Below are 13,932 nucleotides of genomic sequence, written 5' to 3' on the forward strand. Positions count from 1 at the left end.
CTTGGGGCAGTGTTGCGGGTGACCGGAAGACAAGAAGACTCAACCAGCGGGGCACAGCCTTGGGGAAATAGGGGAGGTCCGTGAACGGTTGAATTGGTAAAGGGCGGGGAACCCAGTCAATTGGAGTTGTATTGAAGGCGAGTGAATCACCAGAGGGGGGGTCGCGGCCGCCAACACACCTCGGACCCCCCTCTGATGATGAATTTTCACGAGCACTTGTGCACAGTATTGTGTTGGCTACATTGCCATTAATTGTCACGCAGTGCTTCTCGTCCATATGATATGCACATATGTCGTAATATGTCCATCATGTGTTGAACATTCTCAAATATATTTCTCTACATCCTCCGTCTCCCTGTGTCTTCCCTATGTGGATTTATTCCTCTAATAAGTTCTCTATTGTACGGTTTGCTTTGACATAACTTGTCCTCCCAATGAATCCCACATTGAGACATTGTTGTTTGATATAGTGTCTTATGTTTCCAGCTGTCCTGACACCAGGGGGGAGTAAGTGAGAGCGCAACAGGCCGGCCTGCATTTGGTGTGGTGGGAGGAGTAGCCCCTTTGATGCAAAGAGGGCTGTGCTGCTGCCACAAAAGAATGGCTCCACCTCCTGTGGAGTGTCTGAGGCCCAGGCCCTCACTATCGAAGAAAGAAAGTGTGCACTAGCAGGAAAACACACAGGACTGGTTTGGACCGGGTTCAGAGCCCCCTGAACACAAAGACTTCAAAGGCATTTAGGGGTATAAATGTGAGAACTGAAACCCCTGAACTCAAGACTGAACTCAAGCCTGAAAAAGGATTGAAACTACTTTGTGATCAAGAGGAACCTCTGCCAAAGAAGAACAGCTAAAGAGACTGAAGAGAAGGACTGCACTTGCTGTGTGTTCAGGGGCTGGCCTGCAGTTTGCTGATTTGACTAATGAGAGGACAAGGGACTTTGCTGTGTGCTGTGTCCCCCTGCTTGAAAGGACTTTGCTGTGTGCTGTGTCCTAAAGTAACTTGTCTCCAAGGGGCCCGAGAGGAGCTGGCTCCCTGTTGTGGACACTCAGAAACATCAAAGTTTCCAAGTGTGTCTCAGCGACGCGGTGTGCATGTGCTTTTTGCAGCCTGAGACCTTTGTGAGAATTGCCCCATGACGGTGTGCCCTGGCGCAGTCTTGAGCTCTGCTTCAATCGACAGCGTGACCAGAAGTGCTGTGATCGGTATCGCCATCGGCCCGGACTATCGTCCCAAGGGGGAGCCGTGAGAAATCACCGCCGCCGGCCTGACCCTGCCTTTGCCAAGGAGAGACCTGTGAACTTTCACCATTGTGGGTCCGATGTCCTTTGCCCAAGATCAACAGAGTCGCACCGGGAGCCAATCATCTGCAAGGCCGTCGCCTGGTAGCCCAACTCTCACTGCAAGGAGCAGCCGCCGCCAACCCAAAGCCACACAGCGTGATGCCCAAGCCATGAGGAGAGGAGAGAGAGACTACACCCCCCCAGGTAACGCTCAGCGAGCCTGCGTCTGTCGCCGCCAGGGGCAGAGTGCGTGCTACGAGAGAACAATCTCGGCCTTTCCCAACTTTGCAGCGCGGTCCTCGGCTCAACTCAGTATCGTGGCCCGTACTCCCCGAAGAGTGGCAGTACCGGGGTCGGATTGTGGAGCTGCATTTTGTTTCCTTCATAACAGTATTGGGGGCATATTTTAGCAGTCGCTGACCGCGAGTCAGCCAAGAGTTGCATAGAGACCTTCACTAGCACCACGATCTGTGCTGAATTGCTTTTACGATCCGCATTAGTACTTGCATTACGAACTGCATTATTACTTGCTTTTAGGATCCGCTTTAGCAGTTGCATAACAAACTGCATTATTGCTTGTTTTTACGATCCGCATTAGTACTTGCATTACGAACTGCATTATTACTTGCTTTTACGATCCGCATTAGTACTTGCATTACGGACTGTATTATTACTTGCTTTACGAACCGCATTAGTACTTACATTAAGGACTGTCTTATTTCTACATTACGAACTGCATTAGGAACTCCATAGCATTGCATTAGGACTACATTAGATCATCATGAACTGCTCATTAAAACCGCAAGAACCTACAAGTGATTGTTGACCTAATGAGCGGCCCAATGAAATATTACGAATACGCATATGCTGGATATTTTTATCGTTTGGTCTCATTGTATTTCTTCTTGATAAAGATACCGCTATTTTCCCAAATCAGTCTGGTGTCCATTTGTGGTGTTATCACTGTGTTACTGGGAGTGTAGTTGCAAATACTTTACACATTGCCTTGGAGATAAGCCGGGCTGCTCGTGCCAAGCTACCGGAGGGTGAGCAGGGGTTATCTAAGAGTGTGTCCCTCTTTTCCCTGACTAGAAGCAAGGGTCCCTATTTGGACTAAGGTACCTACCTCAGCCATCTAGAGACCCCCCGTTCTAACATTGGTGGTCAGCGGTTGGGATTTGAACTTGTATTCGCAATTGACTCACAGTTACTGGTGTACATCACTAGTTTTAGCGCAGACCACGACGCAACCACATATTGTGTTTTTTGAGTTTTGGTTCTATTTTTTGAGCCACACATCATGTCTCAAAGGAGTCAAGTAGCCAGTGAGGCTGCAGAATTGGAATTCGACATTGAGGCATTGCTTACCTACAAAGTTGATCAATTGAGGCAATTCTGCAGAGCTTTGGATGTCCCATGAAAAGTAGCGCCAAGAAGGAGGAGCTGCAAACGGCCTTGAGGGCCTAGCGGGAAGTCAAAGAGGCTCAGGAGACAGGTGATGCTGAGGTGGATGAGGATGATCCAGGGAATGGATTTGGCCCACAGGATTTACCGGTGAGAGGACCAGCCTCAGGGGCTGACAGTAACCATTCAGGGAGGAGCTTTTCCCCAGAGGAGATGGAGGAAAACCAAAGGGTCAGAGAATTTGAGTTGGAGGTTTTAAAACTTAAGGCTCAAGCAGAGGAGAAAAAGCTGCTCATTGAAAGTGAAAAGTGAGCAGAGGAGAGCAAGAACGCTCTCGCCTTGGGAGAGAAGAAGATTCTCTTAGCTCATGAGTTAAGCATGAGGGAACTGGACATTAAGGCTAAACAGGTGGAGTCCAGTTCGAATGGTGGCAGCACACAGCCAGTGCCAGCGGGTAAGGTGTGCATTCCCAAAGACTTAGAGCAAGATTACCAAAGAGGTGATGATATTTATGCGTGGTTCACGGCATATGAGATCGCACTGAGGAGGAATGAGGGTCCTGAGAAGCATTGGGGGCGGGCTTGTGGAAACACTTTGAGGCTTCTGGGAGGGATGTTTTACCACCTTTAGAGAGGGCGGGAACCCTGACCTACGCCAACATGAAGGAGGCTTTATGCCTCAGGTATGGGCTCACTCCTGAACAGTACAGGCAGAAATTCAGGAACTTCAAGAAACTGGAATCCAGTACTTGGGAAGAATGTGTGTATGCGTACACACGTGAACTGGATGGTTTGATGACCGGCAGCAAGGTAACTGATTTTTTTTTTTAAATAACTTTATTTAATGAGTTTAGGCAGGCAAATTGACATTGAAACAAGCTCAACCTTGCCCAGGCGAGACCCAACCAACCCTATGCCCCAAGGTCCAAGCTACCACAACCTACATTGAAGGGCAAAGGTTATACCAATTTGTCCGCGAGTACCCCCCCCCCTCCCTAACCCAACTCCCCCCAACACCCTCCTCCCTCCCCAGTACCGGTGTGCAACCATTCCCTATGGCCGAAAAGACAAGGCATCCCCTAGTCTGTGGCCGGGGGATGTGAGTCGTCAGTGAGTCGGAGTAAGCAGAGGTATTTGGGGCATGTGACTTCATTAAATTCGTGCGCCAGCAGAGCCAGGATGGGGCGCCAGATAGTGCAGAAGGAATCCGATGAGTGAGTCAGGGTGACGTGTATGCGTTCCATCCCAATAATATACCACAGTTTGTGCAGCCACCCGGTGTGAGTCGGCCGAGTGTGTGTGCCCCAAAGTGATAGGATATGATGTACCGCCACGCCCAGTGCCAACCCCATTTGTTTCCCCCGAATAGACTTCAACGGGAAGGTGAGGGCATTTGGCAAACCTAACAGAGTATAAGCAGGGAAGCGAGGAATTTCAGTGTCAAAGTAAGTATCTATATCGTCAAGGACTGTTGTCCAGAACCCCGTCACCTCCCTACAGTCCCAAAGGATATGTCTCAATGTGCTCTCCTCATCACAGCCCCTCCAACAGGTAGGGCTTCGATCTGGGTCAATCTTATGAAGGCGGGCCGGAGTTAGGTGCCAGTACAGGGCCACTTTGACAGCTGCTTCTCGACTGGCCGTGTTCCGAGCAGTATGATTCGCTCTGTAGTAGATCTGCTGCCACTCCTTTGGTGAGAAGCTTCTGCCCAACTCCACCTCCCACCGTCGCTGCCCAGCCGAATGCTCCGTAGAGGCCGGCGGCCGCAACATAAGATATAGTTCTGAAATCAAATGGCGGTCAGAGTGTTTCGATAACAGCCACCTCTCATAGGTCATAAGATGTCTATTCACCAATGGGCGCGTGTTCAGATGAAGAAGCCAATGACGCAGCTGGAAATATTGGAATTTTTTGGGGTGCTGAATTCCATGCCAGTGAGTCAACTCCAGGAAGGGGAGGAACCCATCCACATCAAAGAGGTGTCCTGCAGACTTACAGGCCGACTCCCACCACTCCGGAAACGCCCCGCGTCAAGTCCCGGTGGAAAGCCGGGTTATCGAACAGTGGCATCAGCGGCGAGGGGAAGGTCGTAAGCCGCTGCTGGGCCGCTATCGCATCCCACGTCCGCACCACGGAGCGCGTAATGGGGGATCGATTGAGGTACCTGGGCCTGTCTGCAGGGTTCTAGCCATAGCTCTGTCTGGAAACAGCCACCTCTTCTCCGACTCAGGTCTACTCCATTCCACCAGTTAGCGAAGTTGCGCCACCCTAAAATACGTCAGTAAGTGAGGAATCCCCAACCCACCTTCGTCCGGAGAGCGGCAGGCAATCTCTCTATGGACCCGCGGGCGCTTCCCCGCCCAGATGAAACGGAGTATCTCACCCTCCAGAGCGTGAATGTGCCACATAGGGGGCACTACTGGTAGTGTCTGAAATATGTAAAGGATTTTAGGCAAGATGGACATTTTAACCGCTGCAACCCCGGCCGATCAACGATAGGGGGTGGGACTGCGATTTGCGAAGATCGCAAGCAACCTGAGTGTGGAGAGCGGAGTAGTTCCGGGCAATGGTTTGGGCGGTGGATGGGGTCAAGATTATCCCCAAGTAAGGGATTTCGGATTGGGAACGCAACGCCCCAAATCCTGCAGTTATGTTATCAGGAGCAGTCGCATTTAGGCCCAGCGGCAGCAACATGGATTTACCCACATTAACTTTAAAGCCCAAGACTTTACCAAAGTCCGTCAGCTCCTGTAGGAACACTGGGCAGAGTGGCTGGGAGTATCAAGAGTTGCCAAGATATCGTCGGCGTATAAATCAACCGTGTGACCCAAGAGATGTCAGGGTGATCCCTAATCCGTTGCGCCAGGGGTTCAATATATAACGCAAAGAGCAGGGGTGATAGAGGGCACCCCTGCCGTGTGCCCCTCTGGATGTCAAACGGTCGGGAGCGGACCCCATTGACCCGAACAGTCGCCGTGGGTTGATCGTAGCAGCTCACGACCCAGGCCCTAAAACGCGTGCCTATGCCAAAATGTGCCAGCGTCTTATCCAAAAAGCCCCAATCCACCCTGTCAAACGCCTTCTCGGCGTCAACTGAGATCAGGACAGCATTCAGGTCCATAAAGTGGGCCTTGTCTATTAAATGCATCAAGCGTTTGGTGTTATTGCTACTTAGCCTGCCGGGTATAAATCCCGATTGATCAGGCTAGATGACACCGGGCAAGCGCGGGCCCAACCTGGCAGCCAAGACACCCGTGAAGAGCTTGAGGTCAAGATTGAGAAGAGAGATTGGACGATACGCCACGCACCGAGTGGGATCCTTCCCAGGTTTGGGGATGACCACCACCTCGGCTTCCAGCATATCCGCAGGGATGGAGCCCGGGCCCTCGAAGGCATTGAACAGGCGAGTTAAAATCGGTGCCAGTGGCTGACAGAAGGCTTATAAAAGCCCGCCGAGAACCCATCCGGCCCCGGGGACTTCAGAGGCTTGAGGCGAGATATCGCACCTATAACCTCTTCCACCCGAATGGGAGCATCCAATGCCGCTGCACCAGACGCATTCAGGGCCGTGACCGCTGCCTGGTGAAGATAGGCCTCTCCCGAACCCTCCACCATCGGATCCCTGCTATACAAAGTGGCATAGAATTCACGAAGGGCTTCCGCAATCCGCTCATCCTCCTCCACCCGCTCACCGGACGAAGTATGGAGGGCCATTATTTTAGATCGCTGAGCTCTGGCCCTAAGTTTACTCGCCAGGAGCTTCCCCGTCTTATCACCCCCGATATAGTAGGAATGTTTAAGTCGAAGGGCGGCATATTCCGCCCTATCTAGGTCTAAGCTGGCCAGCTGTGCCCTGGCCGCTTTCAACTGTCGCCACATTCTCGGGGCCCCTGTACGACTATGAACTCGAGTTCCGCCACCTTGGCCGTCAGCTCTTCTCTCTTCTCCCTGCGCACTTTGTTATCGGCTGCGGAGATAGATATGAGCTCCCCACGCACCACTGCTTTAAGGGCCCCCCATAAAGCTGTCAAAGAGATGTCAGGGAAGTCATTAGTCGTCAGATACTCCGTGATGCGTTTATGTACCTGCTGAACAACGTCGGGGTGCTGTAGTAGGGATTCCCGAAGACGCCACCTCCCCACTGGTCGATGTAGAGGACAAAGGTCAAGCGTGACAGACATGGCGTCATGGTCGGAAAGAGCCACCGGGACTATATCAACGGCCTGGACCAATGCGTTGAGATCGGAGGATCCTAGAAAGTGATCCAGCCGGGAATACGTGTGGTGTAGGTGGGAATAGAAGGAGTAGTGCGTACTTTGGGGGTGGGCCGCCCGCCAAAGATGTATCATACCTCTACTCCGCAACCAATCCCGCCCCGTGGCCGAGATAGCTCCTGCACATCCCTGGCGGTCACCTGATCGATCCCTCCCAGGGTCCATGACGAGATTGAGGTCACCCCCAATTAAAATGTGTCAGTCGTGGTGCCGAAGGATTTCAGACAGTGAGTCAATAAGAAATGGCTCTTGGCGAGCGTTGGGAGCATAGAGGGAACTGACAATAATGGGGGAACCCCCCACCCAGAACCTGTAAGCCAAAAGCCTACCCTTCACCTCCGTTAATTTGTCCCCCACTCTGCCCTGAAAATGTCGCACCAACAATATCGCCACCCCCCCTTTCTTGTCCGGCATGGATGAGAAAAACTGGTGGGGGAATGCACGGGAACGCATTCTGTGCCAATCCTTAGAAAGTAGATGTGTCTCCTGCAACAGACAAATCAAAGCCCCGGAATTCTCTAGGTAGCTCAAAACTGCTCATCTCTTGATGGGGCTGTTTAACCCCTTCACATTAAGAGTAAGAACCTGGGTTGCCAAGGGAGACATCAAGCCACAAGGATTGTATATCAGCTGAGAGACAACAAATGATGAGGAGAAAGCCGCGACTCAGTAATGCCGCGATAAGTGGGTACACATTCCAGATTGCCCTCTGCTTCCCATGCCTGTCCCTGGCTGCACACCGGTACCCCCCATCACCCCCCTCCAAAGCTTCCTGCCCTCCCCTGCCCCCTCCCCCCTCAAACCCCTCCCACAAACCGGCACCCCCTCTCCCCCTTCCAAACCCCCCCTCTCTTCCCCACGCCCTCCCCCTCCTGAAATCCCCCCCGAAACAGTTCCGAACATTAACAATTGTCCAGTGTCCGCAGCCCAGCACAAGGAGCAATGGAAAATACAGAGCTGGGTGATCATGGCGTCTGGGCGACCCGGGCTCCCCGCCCGCCACCCCCCCCCCCCACGGGTGACAAAGTATGATGCTAAATAAGGCCCCCATGGTAAAATTACAGAGAGTCCGGCCTAGAAGTGTCTCTTGTGACGGCCGCCAGGGCCGAGGCCCGTTCAATGGTCATCGTGGCAGGGTCCAGCTTCCCGGCCGTCACCGGTGATCGATGGCGACCCTTTCCCTGCCAGCCCTCCCTGGAAGAGTGCTGTGACTGCTTAGGCGACGAGTCGGGGCTATCCGGAGCGAGGCCAAGCAGATCCGAGACCTCTTGGAACGAGCGGAGTTGGTGCAGATTACCATCCCACCGGAAGATTAAGCGAAAAGGATGGCCCCACGAGTAGGACACTCCTTTGGCCCTCAGGAAGGTGGTCGCGTCCCTGAAGGCCCTCCGTTTCTGGAGAGTGATGGAGGCCAAGTCTTGATAAAGCGCTATTGCATGCCCCTGATACTTAATTGGTTGTTTGAGGCGAGCCTCCTTTAAAATGCGTTCCTTCAAGGGGAGGTCTGGCAAGAAAGCTAAGATGTCCGGTGGGGGGCCGGTGCCTTCCGTCCCAGGCCCACCCTGTGGGCGTGATCGATACGAATTTCGAAGTCTGGGCCTGCCCCCAGAATGTCCCGAAAGAGGCCCTGGAGGTATGCAGACACATTTGCCCCTTCCGCTTGTAAGGGAACCCCCCCTCACGCGTATGTTGTTGCAACGGGATCTGTTTTCAAGGTCCTCCGTGTGGGCCTGTAGGTCGACTTGCTGATCCCGAAGCCTTAGAATTTCTTGCTGTAGCTGCTCAACTTCCGCCGATGTAGAGTGCTCTCTGTTCTCTATAGCCACCACACGCTCTCCCAGCTCGTCTACATCGCGACAGATTTCACGCACCTCCCCCGCCACCTCCTGCTTAAGAGACTGAAAGTCCTCCCATAGGGTATTAAAAAGAGACTCCAGAAAGGCCCTGGTGATAGGGACCTCGCCCTCCTCCTGGTGGGTGGGCTGCATCTGGGGAGGGGGGTGGAGCACACCCTGTCTCCAGCTGCCGACCCCCTCGCGAGCATATCCCTCACAGAGCGATCTCCCTTTTTCTTCCCGTTAGCCATGATGACACGTCTGATGGGACGACAAAGCGGCTGTTCAGGGGGCGTAGGAAGGAAGCCTCAGGTGGGGTCCGCTCTCGGGCTCCGGGAAGTGCGGTGCTGTCCACACCAAAGCGGCCCCCGAACTGCAATAGGGAGCGGGTGGACGCGAACCCAGCGGGACCCACCTTCGCCGCTCCCTCACTCCGCGCTCTTCCTTGCCCAGAAATCACACCTTGGGAGATGAGCTGTGGCCGGCCATCCCCTCCCAACTGTAGGCTGGCCAACTCCGATCTTCATGCATTAAGGAGGGGAGGCCGCGCGTGCATCCAAACCACAGGGTCGCTTCAAGAAGCTCCAGGAGGGCCCCGGGAACCAGCACGCTCACGGTGAGCAAATCGGAGCACCACACCGCTCCACAGGAATGCCCCGAGTGAAATTGATTGGCGTATACCCCCTCAGCACCCCTCAGATGCACACAGGGGGTTAAAACCACCACCAGGAAAGACACAGGCGCCGCCGTCAAAAGGGTCTCACCGGGCAGTCCACAACTCCGGACGTCAGTCCTGTAGAGGGGGCCCTCCCGCTCCTCGCGTGCGGAAGTTCAGCTGCCCAATGCCAAGTCCAGCCCCCGGCAACCAGAGACAGGCAGACACACTAGGCCCGGCACCACGGCCTCAATTTTCACGCCGGCCGCCCAGCGTTGCCTCAAGCACTCCCACGGCAAGCAGGGGGGCCGCGCTCGTCTCCATCCAGCGTCCCCCCCAAGCCACCGACAGCCAAAACCTCCACCTGTGTAGCTGCCCCTCAGTCGAACCCACGGAGAGTAATCACGCTCCGAGGGTGACTGTCAATTCAGGGGAGGCAGAATAGTCCAGTGCGGGGAGGTTCGCTACCCAATGCAGATACCAGTCCACAGCCACAAGAGGCAGCCGGTGGGCGCGCGCCCGTGAGACAGCGCGACAGCGCCGCTAGGCCCGGTGCCGCGGCCTTAAGTCTCGCACTGGCTGCCCAGCGCCACCTCCGGTCTCCGCAGGGCAATGGGGGGCCGCGCTCACCTCCTTCCGCCTTCAGCACCGATCTCTGCAAGGGGCACTCTCTGGAATCCAACTTGCAGCCCCACGCTCCCGCCGAAGTCCGGTCCCAGAGGCAGCGTCAACTCCTGCAACCATCCGCCGCCGGAACCACTAGCAGAGGGCCGGCGCCATTTTATCGCCAGTCACCGAGCCCTCAACCTCTAACAGCCACGGACTCCGTACCCCACGGGCCCGGCAGCCCTCGATAGCAAGGGTCGCCGCACTCCTGCTCTCTGGTAGGGCGGTATCGTTAATGTAGGGGGGGCTGCAAGCGCATAGTAACCCAGGGCGAGGGGCTGCGGCGGGGAGCCTCCGAGCTCCACATCTATTCAGGTCGCCATCTTGGCCACGCCCCCAAGGTAACTGATTTTAAGGGCTTCAGCAATTTAATTAGTTGGGAGCACTTAAATAGTCTGTGAGTTCCAGAGCTGCCCCAGCATCTTTTAGACAGTAAGCTGACTGATGCCGGTAAGCTTGTTGAGGAGGGAGGTGGACCGCTGGACCAGCACCAGAGTCCACAAGGGGATTGGGGGTACCTCTGCCAAAGGTGTACAGGGTCCCCAGTAGAAGGTGGGGGAGGACAAGAGAAAGCACAAGGAGTTCTCTAAAGGGCCCCAAAGTAGTTCCCAGGTAAAGGAGTCCCAGTCCCCCAAGGCTAAGAGGTCCTGGCCCCCTAAGGGAAAGCGGGACAACCAAGGTCCTCCTACTTGTTATTTTTGTAGGGGGGTAGGTCACATTGCCCTTAAATTCCCCAAGAAACCACCTGCACCCACTGGTGCTCCAACACCGGGTTTAGTGAGTGTAGCGTTGGGGGAGGTATGGAGTCCTTGGGATGGGGAGGAGCAAGCAGTTATGACCCTGGTTTCATTAGGAGATGATGAGATGGTCCAGGAAACATTTCTGCTTGAGAACCCTAAGAAGTACAGGCAGTGGTCGACCATCAATGGAAGTAGAGTGGAGGCTCTGAGAGACACAGGAACCAGTGTGAAATCTGTCAGGTGTCAGTGGGTGTCTGATGAGCAGGTAATTCCTAATGTACTTCACCCTGTAGTTGCAGCAGACAGCTCTGTGTGCCTCTGCTAGGTGGCGCTAGTTCCCTTTGAGTGGGGGGGGGGGTTCTCAGGTTCCTTGAAGGTCGTTGTAAGTCCATCCATGCCTGTAGACTGTCTGCTAGGGAATGACCTGGAGAGTTCCCCCTGGAAGGAGGTGGAGCACCAGGCACATTTGGAGATGTTGGGTCTGCCTGAGAGGGCTTGTGTGACCACTCGGTCTATGGCAGCCAGTAAGGGTGTTCAAGAGGACCTGGAGCCTGAAACAGTGGACCAGGTGCCTGCCTTAAAGAGAGGAGGCAGGGGGTGCGGGAAACCAGCCCCCAAAGTTCCCACGGTCCAGGAGGAGGCAAACCTAGAGGGGAATGCCCTGGAGCCTACGGGGGAGCAAGTAGCTGAACTGGGGGACCTACCTGAGCTGACCCAATGGCAGCAGGAGGGAGGGCCCTCCAGGAAGGAATTGTGTGAGGAGCAGAAAACGTGCCCTTCTCTTTTAGGTTTGCGGCAACAGGCAGCAAAACAGGCAGCAGGTGATCAGTCCGGGTCACATTTGATTTACTGGGAGAATTACCTCCCATATAGCGAGCCTAAGGTTGCTGAGCTTGGGTCAGCCCTTGTGCTGGTGGTACCCCAGCACTTCAGAGCCTTCCTACTGGGGTTGGCTCATGATGTACCTTTAGTAGGACATTTTGGGCAGGACAAGACCTTTGAGAGGCTTGTCACCCACTTCTACTGGCTTCAAATGCGCAAGAGTTCTGATACTCATTGCAGGACCTGTCAGACTTGCCAGGCAAGTGGTAAGAGTGGGAGGAAGCGCAAGGCTCCTCTCCAAACTTTCCCTGTAGTCAGCACCCCCCTTGAGAGGGTGGGCATTGACATCGTGGGGCCTCTGGATCCCAAGACAGCCATGGGCAACAGGTTCATCCTGGTCTTGGTGGACCATGCCACCCGGTACCCGGAAGCCATCCCTCTCCGGGCGGGGACAGCCCCCGTGGTGGGCCGGGCACTGATGTGGATTTTCTCCCACGTGGGGTTCTCCAGAGAGGTGGTCTCAGACCTTGATACTAATTTCATATCTAGGTATATGAAATCTCTGTGGAAGGAGTGCGGTGTAACCTATAAGTTCACCATGCCTTACCACCCCCAAGGTAACAGGCTGGTTGAGAGATTTAACCGGACCCTGAAGGGCATGATTACAGGTCTTGAGGAGCACATGAGAAGTAAGTGGGACGTCCTCTTACCATGCCTGCTGTTTGCTTACAGAGAGGTGCTACAGAAGTCCTTAGGGTTCAGTCCCTTTAAGCTACTGTCACCCTGTAGGAGGACCCTTGAGTTTCGTGAAGAAGGGCTGGGAGAAGGCTCCTACTAAACCCCCCCCCCAGGATGTATATAGCTACATGCTGGCCTTCAGAAACCAAACTAGGCATTTCAGGAAACTCACCCAGGCAAATCTGGAAGCCAGCCAGGAAGAAATTAAATGGTGGTACGACCAGAATACCGCTCTGGTCGAGTTTCAACCTGGGCAAAAAGCGTGAGTGATGGCACCAGTGGAGCCCTGCGCGCTCCAGGTTAAGTGGACTGGGCCTTATGAGGTGGTGGAGCGCAGGAGCGAAGTGACCTACCTGGTTAACTTACAGTCTCCTAGGAACCCTCTGAGGGTCCTCCATGTGAACCGCCTCAAACCCCACTTTGAGAGGTCTGATGTGACCATGCTCTTGGCTACAGCTGATGGGGCGGAAAAGCAGAGTGAACCTCTTCCTGACCTACATCGTGGTATTCCAATCATCCATCCATCCATTCATCCATCCATCATTCTGTTCACACATAGATCCGGCCAGCCGTTCACTGTCCCATCCATTCATCATTTGACCCTTCATCAACGCACCCACATTTTGTTCCATCCTTTCACCAACTGATCCATTCATTCTTCGTTCCACCCATCCTTTGATCCCTCCAACCATCCAGACTTGCACCCTTCCTTCCCTTGTTACTTTCACCCTACACTCCTTCCTTTCATTTTTCCTTTTACCTTTCATTCCTTTCACCTTTCTCTACTTTGCCCCTTCCTTCCTCCTCTCTGTCTTCCATGAAAAACACATGTTGCCCCTTAAAGCTGGTTTGTCTATATTCCAATATAAATCTGAAATGTAAAAAAAACATATAGCGATGTGGAGCATTTACCAGTGGTGTTTTTTCAAACAAGAAGCCTTTCAGTTGTGCATACTGTTAGATCTGGCATTTCTTGGCCTGGTTACCCCTGAATTTCTGCCTCTACCTCCTCTATTTTTGATGCTGTGATGGATTTCGCTTTGCTGGCTTAGATGCTTTGTGCACTTTGCCACTGCTGATCAGTGTCAAAGTGCAAGTGCTCCCTGTTTAAAGGGTTATGGTAATTGGTTGTCCATAATTGGTATGTTTGTCTTACTAGTAAAGTCCCTAGTAAAGTGCACTATATGTGCCAGGGCTGGTAATGCAAATGCTACTAGTGGGCCTGCAGCACTAATTGTGCCACCCACACAAGTTGCCCTAAAAAGAGATCTCAGGCCTGCCACTGCAGTGCCTGCGTGCAGTTTGTTAACTGCCTTGTTGTCCTGACAAGAGCACCCACTTGCCAGGCCTTACCCTTCCCCTTTTATGCACATCAGACACCCCTATAGTAAGCCCAAGGTACCCACCTAGGCAGGGTGCAGTGTATGTGAAAGGTAGGACATGTAGTGAGGTGTGTACCATGTCCTCACAGTGAAATACTGCCAAATTCGTTTTTCACTGTTGCAAGGCCATCTTG

The sequence above is a fragment of the Triturus cristatus genome, chromosome 3_1 (genome assembly GCF_964204655.1).
Source record: "Triturus cristatus chromosome 3_1, aTriCri1.1, whole genome shotgun sequence".
In the NCBI taxonomy this organism is placed as follows: domain Eukaryota; kingdom Metazoa; phylum Chordata; class Amphibia; order Caudata; family Salamandridae; genus Triturus; species Triturus cristatus.